We start from the raw sequence: 10,000 nt of genomic DNA, 5'->3' as shown, positions 1-10,000 counted from the left end.
TTAGGCTCATAAGAGGTTAATGTCCTACGAGCTGAAGGTTATATAAATCTATGAGTGATATGATATACATACAGTATGCATGAGCTTTATTCATAAATATGTCTGTGCGTGTTCATGGTTTCCAACTCAACGTCGATAAAACGAATATTACTATGTTCAGAATCAAGTCCACTTGTACGAAAAGAAATAGAATTCTTCAGTGGACTATTTACTCCAAATTATAAGCAGGCTATAGAAGTCAATGACGTCATTGCTTTATTTTATGGCGTTCAGAATTTCTTGAATTTAAAATAAAAAAATATTGTTTCTTGAAGCTCACATCATACTCCATCCAATTAGGTAGTCATAAAAGGACATTGAATCATAAAACGCTGACATTATGAAAGCTGTTTTGCTTTATTGAGTTCGCTACCTTGATGCATTGGTTTGAAAAATGGTTACCCTAAAATGTCCTGCAAATTATCCCACATTTTACAGGAAAGGAAGTTGGAAATCACTCAGTAAAATAGAAAACAAAATATTGCTACCTTCTGGTTCAGGAAGCTCAAAAATGATCGAGGAGAAGAAATCAGATATATTTCTAATGCTTTGTCTTTGTCTAATTCATTTGCCCTTGTCTTATAAAATCATATTAAGGGCTAATAAAACATTAATGTCTTAATAGTGGTGGTTTTCTTTATATGGTAAGTAGATAGAGCAGAGGTTCCTGTAAAGTCTAGAATATCCTCAAAAGTTTATTTCGTCCACCATAGGTAATTGGCTTTTACTATTTGACTATTCCTATCCTTCATTAAACATTAATTCTATATGTGCGAAACCGATGTGAAATATCTATTTGATCATCACTTGAATATTTCTTCCTCTTATAATTTTTCAAGATATTACAGACCTGATTGGGGATATCAGTCAGCCCTAAAACATGAAAACCCTTTTATAATGTCAGAATAAAATGGATCATAGAGGAAAGAATTCAGTATCATATATCCCATTTATCGCATCTTAGTCATTCAAAATCTACTATGACAAGAATTGATAACAACCAGTTCGCAGAAAATTGATTATGCTTTTTCCAAAATCGAAAAAGAGAAACATTTTGAGATTCTGTCTAATTGATTTCAACCTTATTGCAATAACATTTTACTCATAGCGAGCATGTGTGTGTTTCATTGAAACTAAATTTACATAGCATTGTTGTATTTCTACAACGGGTATCAAGATTTATATAGAATTACTGCATAGTGTTAGGTAGAATAATTATATCATTATATCATCTTCAGATGAAATATATTTCCTCTTTTTCTACCTCGTAGTTTTCATAAGATTCAAATAACACTGCCATGTTGTTTTTTGGGATAATTATCATGTTAAATTGTATCAACTATCATTATATGCTGTATGTGCTAAGATCTTGAATTGCTAAAATAATTGACTGAAAGAAAAGAAGTCTGGTATTTCTAATCAGGACCGGAAGCAAGTAAGGTGATTGGTCATTTGGGATGCGAAAGGAGTCAGGAGATTGGTTATGAGGAACGAGAAGGGAGTTAAGTGACTGGTCATTAACGACGAAAAAAAAGTCCAGTAATTGGTTATTCGGGACGAGAAGGGAGTTAGGTGATTACTTATTAGAGACGAGGAGGGAGTCAAGAGATTGTTATTTGGGAAGAGAAGGAATTCAGGGGATTCGTTAATAGGGACGAGAAGAAAGTCAGGTGAATGGTTATTTTATTAGGGACGAGAAGTGAGTCAGGTAATTGGTCTTTTAAAGACGAGAAGGGAGAAATGATTTAACTGGTTATTAGGGAGGAAAAGGGAGTCTGGTGACTGGTCATTAGATACAGAGGGAAGTCAGATGATTGGTTATTAGGGATAAAAAGAAAGACAGGAGGTTGGTTATTAGGGACGAAAAGGAAGTCAATAGATTGGTCATTATGGACGAGAATGGAGTCAAGAGAGTGGTCATTAATGACTAGAAGAGAATCAGGTGACTGGAATTTATGGACGAAAAGGAAGTCAGGTTATTGGTTATTAGGGACAAAAAGGGAGTAAGAAGATTGGTTCTTAAGAACGAGAAGGGAATCAGCTGATTGGTCATTAGGGATGAGAAGGAAGTCGGGTGATTAGTCACTATGGATGAAAGGGAAGTCAGGTGATTGGTCATTAGGGAAAAGAAGAGAGTTACTGTAGATGATTAGTTACTAGGGGCAGAAGGGAAGTCAGGTGATTGGTTATTAGGGATAAGAAGTGAGTCACGGGATGGGTTATTACTGACGAGAAGGGAGTATGGTGACTGATTATTTAAGACGAGAAGGGAGTCAGGAGATTGCTCATTGGGGATGAGAAAGGAAACACCTGATTGGTTATTAGGGACGAGAAGGATATCAGGTGATTTGTCAGTGGGGATGAGAAAGGAGTCAGGTGATTGCTGGTTAGAGACGAGAAGGGAGTCAGGTAGTTGGTTATTAGGGAGGCAAAGGGAGTCAGGTGCTTGGTCATTAGGGACGAGAAGGAAATCAAGTGATTGGTCATTAGGGCGAGAAGGGAGACCGATGATTGATTATTAGGGACGAAAAGGAAGTCAGCTGATTAGTTATTTATGACAAAAAGGGCATCAGATGATTGTTCATTATGGACGAGAAGAGAGTAAGATGACTGGTCATTAATGACAATAAGGGAATCCAGAGATTTATTGCTAGGGACGAGAAGGGAGTCAGGTGATCGGTCATTAGGGACGAGAAGGGGGTCAGGCGATTGGTTATTAGGGATGAGAAGAAAGTCAGGTGATTGGTTATTACAGACGAAAATAAAGTAAGGTGGTTGGTTATTAGGGACACAAAGGGAGACAAGTGATTGGACATTAGGGACGAGAATGGAGCCAGGAGATTGGTCATTAACGAGCAGACATAAGTCAAGTGATTGGTCATTAGGGACGAGAAGGAAGTCAGGTGATTTATCAGTGGGGTTGAGAAAAGAGTCAGGTGATTGCTCATTAGAAACGAAAAGGGAGTCAGGTGGTTGGTTATTACGGATGAAAATGTTGTCAGGTGAGTAGTTTTTGGGGATGAGATGGAAGTCAGGTAATTGGTCATTAGGGATGAGGGAAGAGTCAGGTGATTGGTCATTAGGGACGAGAAGGAAGTCAGATGATTGATTAATAGGGACAAGAAGGGCATCAGGAGATTGATTGTTTGTGATTAGAAGGCGGTCAGGTGTTTTCTATTTAGGGATGAGAAGTGAGTCAGGTGATTGGTCATTAAGGTAGAGCAGGATGTCAGGCAATTCATTATTAGGGGCAAAAAGGGAGTCAGGAGATTGGTCATTAAGGACGAGAATGCGTCAGCTGATTGGTCAATAGGGACGAGAAGGATGTCAGCTGATTGGCTATTAAGGACGAGAAGGGCGTCAGGTAATTTTTCATTAGGGACGAGAAGGGAGTCACAAGATTGGTTATTAAGGACGTGAAGGAAGTCAGGTGATTGCTTATTAGAGACGAAAAGAGAGTCAGGTGATTGGTCATTGGGGACGAGAAGACAGTCGGTTGATTGGTCATTAGGGACAAGAATGGAGTCAGCTAATTGGTTATCAAGGACAAAAAGGGACTCAGGAGATAGGTCTGTATGGACGAGAAGGGAGTCAGGTAATTGTTTTTTATAGAGAGAAAGAATTCAGGTGATTGGTTATTAAGGATGAGAAGGAAATCTTGTGATTAGTCAATATTACAAGAAGGGAGTCAAGTGATTGGTCATCATAGGCGAGAAGGATATCAGGCAATTCTTTATTAGGTACAAAAAGGGAGTCAGGAAATTGGTTATTAAGGGTAAGAAGGGAGTCAGATGATTAGTCATTAGGGACGAGAGAAGAGTTTCAGCTGAATGGATATTAGGGACGAAACGGGAGTCAGGTGATTGGTCATTAAGGCCGAGAGGGAAGTCAGATGATTGGTTATTTGAGACGGAAAAGGAGTCGGGAGACTGGTTGTTAAGGATGAGAAGGGTGTCTGGTGATTGGTTATTAGGGACGAGATGGGTGTCAGCTGATTGGTTATTAGTGACGAGATGGGTGTCAGCTGATTGGTTATTAGGGACGAGAGGGGAGTCAGGAGATTGATTATTAGGGACGAGAAGGGAGTCTTTGTATTTGGTATTAGGGATGAAAAGGGAGACAAGTGATTGGTCATTGGGGATGAGAAGAGACTCAGGTGTTCGGTCATTATGGACGAGATGGGAGTCAGGAGATTGGTTATTAGGGACAAAAAATTAGTAAGCTGGTTGATCATTAGGGACGAGAGGAGAGTCAGGTGATTTGTTATTAGGGAGAGAAGTAACTTAGGTGATTTGTTATAAGGGACGAGAAGGTAGTAAGGTGATTGATCATTGGGGATGTGAAGGGAGTCAAGTGATTAGGTATTAGGGACGAGAAGGAAGTCAGGTGATTGGTCATTGGGGAAGAAAGGTAAGTCAGGTGATTGATCATTTGGGACGAGAAGGGAGTCACAAAATTGGTTGCTAGGGACTAGAAGGGATCAGGAGATTGGTCATTAACGACGAAAATTAGGTCTGATGATTGGTCATAGGGACGAGAAAGAAATCAGATGATTGGCCATTAGGTATAAGAAGGAAGACAGGTGATTGGTCATTGGAGACGAGATGGAAGTCAGGTGATTGGTTATTAGGGACGAGAAGGGAATCGGGTGATTTGTTATTAGAAACGAGAAGGATGTCAGGTGATTGGTCACTAGGGACGAGAGGGAAGACGGGTGATTGATTATTAAGGTCGAAAAGGAAGTCAGGTGATTCGTTATTAGAGACGAAAAAGTATTGAGAAGATTGATTATTAAGGACGAGAAGGGAGTCAGTTGATTCGTCATTAAGGATGTGAAGGGAGTCAGGTGATTGGTTATTAGGGAGAAAAGGAATTTAGGTGATAGGTTACTAGGACGAGAAGGAAGTCAGCTGATTGGTCATTGGGATGAGAAAGGAGTCAGGTGATTGGTCATTAAGGGAAAGAAGGTAGTCACAAGATTCGTTATTAGAGATGAGAAGGGAGTCAGGTGATTGGTTATTAAGGATGATAAGGAAGTCAACTGATTGGTCATTAGGGTTGGAAAGGGAGCCAGGTGATTGGTCATTAAGGTTTAGAAGGAAAAATTAGTCAGAATATTTGTTATCAGGGACGAAAAAGGAGTTAGGAGATTGGTTATAAAGGATGAGAAGGGTGTCAGCTGATTGGTTATTAGGGACGAAAAGGGAGTCAGGTAATTAGTCATTGGGGACGAGAAGAGAGTCAGTTGATTGGTCATTAGAGACAAGAAGGGAGTCAGCTGATTGGGTCTTAGGGGTAAAAAGGGAGTCACCTGTTTGGTAATTAGTAACGAGAAGTGTCAGGTGATTGGTTTTTAGGGAAAGAAGAGAGTCAAGTGATTGGCTATTAGGATCAAGAATCAAGTCAGGTGATTAGTCATTAGGTACAGGAAGTGAGTCAGGTGATTGGTTTTTAGGGAGAGAACGGAGTCAGGTGATTGGCCATTTGGGGTCGAGAAGGAAGTCAGGTGATTGGTTATTAGAGACAAAAAGGGAGTCAGGCAATTGGTTATTAGGGACAAAAAGGGAGTCAGGTGATTGGTTATAAAGGACAAAAAGGGAGTCAGGTGATTGGTTATTAGGGACAAAAAGGGAGTCAGGTGATTGGTCATTAGGATCAAGAAGGAAATAAGTGATTCGTTTTTAGGGACGAAAAGAGAGTCAAAATATTGATTATTAGGACGATAAAGGTGTCAGGTGATTGGTCATTAGGGAGGAAAAGGGTGTCAGGTGACTGGTTATTTGGGGTGAAAAGAAGTCAGGGGATTAGTTACTTGGGACTGAAAGAGAATCAGCTGATTGGTCATTAGGGACGAGAAGGAATTCTGGTGATTGGTTATTATGGACGAGAAGGAAGTCAGGTGATTGGTCAAAAAGGACGAGTAGTGAATCGCAAGATTGGTTACTAGGGACGAGAAGGAAGTTAAGTGATTTGTCATTAAGGTCGAAAAGGAAGTCATGTGATTCGTTATTAGGGACGAAAATTGAGTTAGAAGATTAGCTGTGAAAAACGAGAAAGGCACCAGATGATTGGACATTAGGGGTGAACCAGGTGTCAACTGATTGGTTATTAGGGGCAAAAAGGAAGTCAAGTGATTGGTCATTGGGGACGAGAAGAGATTCAGGTGTTTGGTCATTAGGGACGAGAAGAGAGTCAGATGATTGGTTATTAGGGACAAGAAGGAAGTCACCTGATCGGTCATTAGGGACGAGAAGGGAGTCAAGTGTTTGGTTATTAGGGAGAAAAGGAATTCAGGTGATTGGCTATTAGGGACTAGAAGGAAGTCAGGCGTTGGGTCATTGAGGATGAGAAGGGAGTCAGGTGATTGGTTATTAAAGACAAGAAGGAGGTCTGGTGATTGGTTATTAGAGATGAGAAGTAAGTCAGGTAATTGGTTATTAGGTACAAGAAGTGAGTCAGGTGATCGGCTATTAGGGAAGAGAAGGATGTCGGGTGATTGGCCTTTAGGGACGAAAGGGACTATTGGTTAGTATTCCTTTTGGTAGCAGCGATTGTTCTATTTAGGATGTAGTTTCCTCTTAACCAAAATTATGCTATGTGGAGTTGTTAGGTTAATATTAAATGTTTTGTAGATTATTAGTAAATCAAAACTAAATAATCAGTGGTATTCTTTGCAAAGGTTTGTCACTAATAAATGCAATCAATTTGGAAAGATCTTATTATTTTCATTACAGAAAAATTCCACTATCCACCCAGTATCTAGCTCATAGATTTTATATAGATCTTACATGAGTATGACACATCAATGACAGGCGGTTTAGTCTTTTCTACTAATGATATCAAAGCATGATCACTTTACATGTTATAACGCCAGAAGAGTCAGTATATACGAGGTCCAAGCAGTCACCAGACCTGTGAGTAGCTCCACTTATAAGTTGCTGACAGCTTGATTCAGAAGCAAAGTCCAAAGCTCTTAAACCATGGCTATCAGTAGCAGAAACAGAATTTAACAATTCCCTATGGTGAGCATTGAAATCACCAACAAAACCGAGAGGCCCTTCTATCAACTTCTTTTATATCAACTATAATTGTAAGAAGACAATCGAAGATAGAACCATCCATACCTGGATTCCAGTACATCGAACAAAAATATAGGTTGTTATGCCTTCCACAAACTTTTATTACCTGAATTTCATGACATCCCCATTAATAGGAAGACTTATGAGAAGCAGGGTACTCAGTCCTAATATACATAGCCATTACCCTGAGCCTAGGAATGGCATCCTGTTTCATAATTATTAGCTTCTTAAAACCAGTTATATGGAGCTCAGATGAGTCCCTTATTTGAGAAACCAAAGTCTCTGAGCGCAAAAGAATATCATACTGTTTGGATGCCACTGTAAGATCTTCAATATTTGCATGCAGACCACGAATATTCCAATACAGTAGACGACAATGACAAAGTTTAGGACGTACTGGTCCTGGATTTCGTTCAATGTCTCCAGAAAAGATAAGAATTGCCGGCAATAAAAAAGACTCATCAATCTTATAAACTAACTTAACAAAATACACACACACACACACACACACATATATATATATATATATATATATATATATATATATATATATATATATATATATATGCATATATATATATATATATATATATATATATATATATATATATATATATATATATATATATATTGCATCTCAAAGCTTAGTACAAAAATGTGTTAATACTTTCAAGTTCATTCAGAAACAAGAAATTTAGAAAATTCATTCTTTTATTCCTTGTAGATTCATTGCAGGTATTAGTAGGAAATATACCGTACATAAAGTATTTCTACTTTTATTGTTAATAACTTCAAAAAAATACACGTAAAATATTTGTTCTAATATTCTTGTTTAAATTTAGAAAATCTTTATAGCTTAATTACTAGTAACTGAATAGAATAAACACAAGGTGTTTTTATTTTCTTTCATAGAAACTGCAGGAAATAAACATTAGATATTTTTTTCCTTTGATTCTGGATAAAATGGAGAAATATACGTATAGTATTTGTATTTTTATTTCTGATTACTGTAAAAATACACTAGAAATTTTGTACTCTGTAAAAGACAACAAAAGTCTTTTAAACATCAAAACTAGTTCTACGAAACTAAATCTCAAGTTGATTTCAGAATAGTAGTTATGACGAAGATAATTCTTGGTTTTTCAAGGATGTGTATTTTATGATACGCTACATGAACGTTGATTAAACAATAAAGTTTCCCTGGCATCAAAAATATTCAATTCAGCAGAGATGTAGAATCAGGGTAAGCAATAAATCGTATATAATGAAAAGTTTACTTCAAGGTCATCAAATTATTTGCACATATATCGTTCAATGTTTCGTTACCACGATACCCATGTCGTGCTCCCAAAATATCTATAATAATATCCTAACATTCTTAAATCTTCTTCAATAGAGAGAAATACCTCCAGGAAATAAGATTGCTTGAGGAATGGGTAAAATCATTCGATGATATTGGCAACTCTGGTTGACCTACTTATTGCTAGAGGCTTCTCCTAATTTATTGTTTGAGTTGGTGACAGTATTTACACTACAGTGGATGCAGAGGAAAAGGAATTTCTTTGACAAGACCAAAAATATTTCATCAATAACAAGTTGGTGCGTGAGGCCTTGATTTTAAAACATCTCTCCTGAAAATTTAATCAAAAACCCCATTCTAATAAATAAAAACAAAGATCAGTGGAAGATGAATTAACTTGAAAACATAAAGCAAAAACAGATATTGCATTAATCAGATATTAAATTATCTAGGCTAATTCTTCGACCCTAGTTTTACAAAAGGTAAGAAAACAATTAAAACTTGAGCACAGAACCTACTCATCTTTGAACATGCTTATGCTATTCCATGCAATTTTAGAACATCTGTCAATTTCAGACTCATACCATTGGGGGCAATGAAAATCTATCAATTTCAGCCTTATGAAAGATGTTTTGGCATTAATTAGGGCTTCTTTTGTTATTAGTATCCGTTATGAAGAAATTAAGTATATAACCCACATCATCACTTTCTATTTTGTTTTTGAAACCCTGAATCAAGAGTGGTGATATTGATATCCTGACACAAATAGATAAATAAATGAATAAATAGGGATATTTGTTAAAGCCAAGAAATGGCATAAATATGCCATTGACCTACATTTGTTTACTATAAATCAAAGCAGCCAATAAATTTACACTTGAAAATATGATAACAATAGCTTGAAGAGACATGAAATAAACACATGTATCGTCTGTGACGATGCTCTCGCGACCTCAAGGTCATCGCCAGGTTTAGATTCATAACAATAATGACACGCTCCTCATGATAATAAAAAGCACGAAAATGAGGACCTGCAGTTAATAAAATATGAGACTTATCATAACACATAAAAGCTTCTGAAATCTTCTTAACACAATCATTATATATAAATTCATTAGATAAATTTCTGAGAGTTCTGTCCGGTTTTTTTATGAGACAAAATACAATCTTTACACTTCACTTCATGTTCAAAAGGATTTATGAGATAATATATTTACTTATTCTTTTATTCATTCACATTTCCTGCCTTTCCATCATATTGTCAGCCTTGAATCTACTCAGTGTTTCAATGGGTCTACGGTATAACCAACTGTCATTCATAATTTTTATCTAATGAAAGTTATACTGATGATCAAGGTCATTTGATTTTTAGTAATATATTTCAATATTAAACAAAAAAAAAAGGATTTATATATACATATTTCAAAAACGTTCCAAGTTCTTGTTTTATTTAAAGAAATTAATAAACCTAGCAAATTGATTGTTGTGGATATCATAGTTCAATAAAACGATATTGTTTCTTCGTCAATATGCTTAAAACGCTGTTTTATTCTCTCTTAATAACAAGCTGATTAAGTTATAC

At 36.8% G+C, this 10,000-nt stretch overlaps 1 protein-coding gene across 1 annotated transcript in view; it reads right to left on the bottom strand.

Moving 5' to 3' along the window:
* The window catches only part of LOC137655770 (serine/threonine-protein phosphatase 6 regulatory ankyrin repeat subunit B-like), a 226,132-nt gene that overhangs the window by 65,134 nt on the left and 150,998 nt on the right, over positions 1–10,000 (bottom strand). The gene's annotated exons all lie outside the window — the stretch shown is intronic.

This window comes from Palaemon carinicauda, chromosome 16, assembly GCF_036898095.1.
Source record: "Palaemon carinicauda isolate YSFRI2023 chromosome 16, ASM3689809v2, whole genome shotgun sequence".
Taxonomy (NCBI): Eukaryota; Metazoa; Arthropoda; class Malacostraca; order Decapoda; family Palaemonidae; genus Palaemon; species Palaemon carinicauda.
This window is presented reverse-complemented; position numbering and strand designations above follow the sequence as displayed.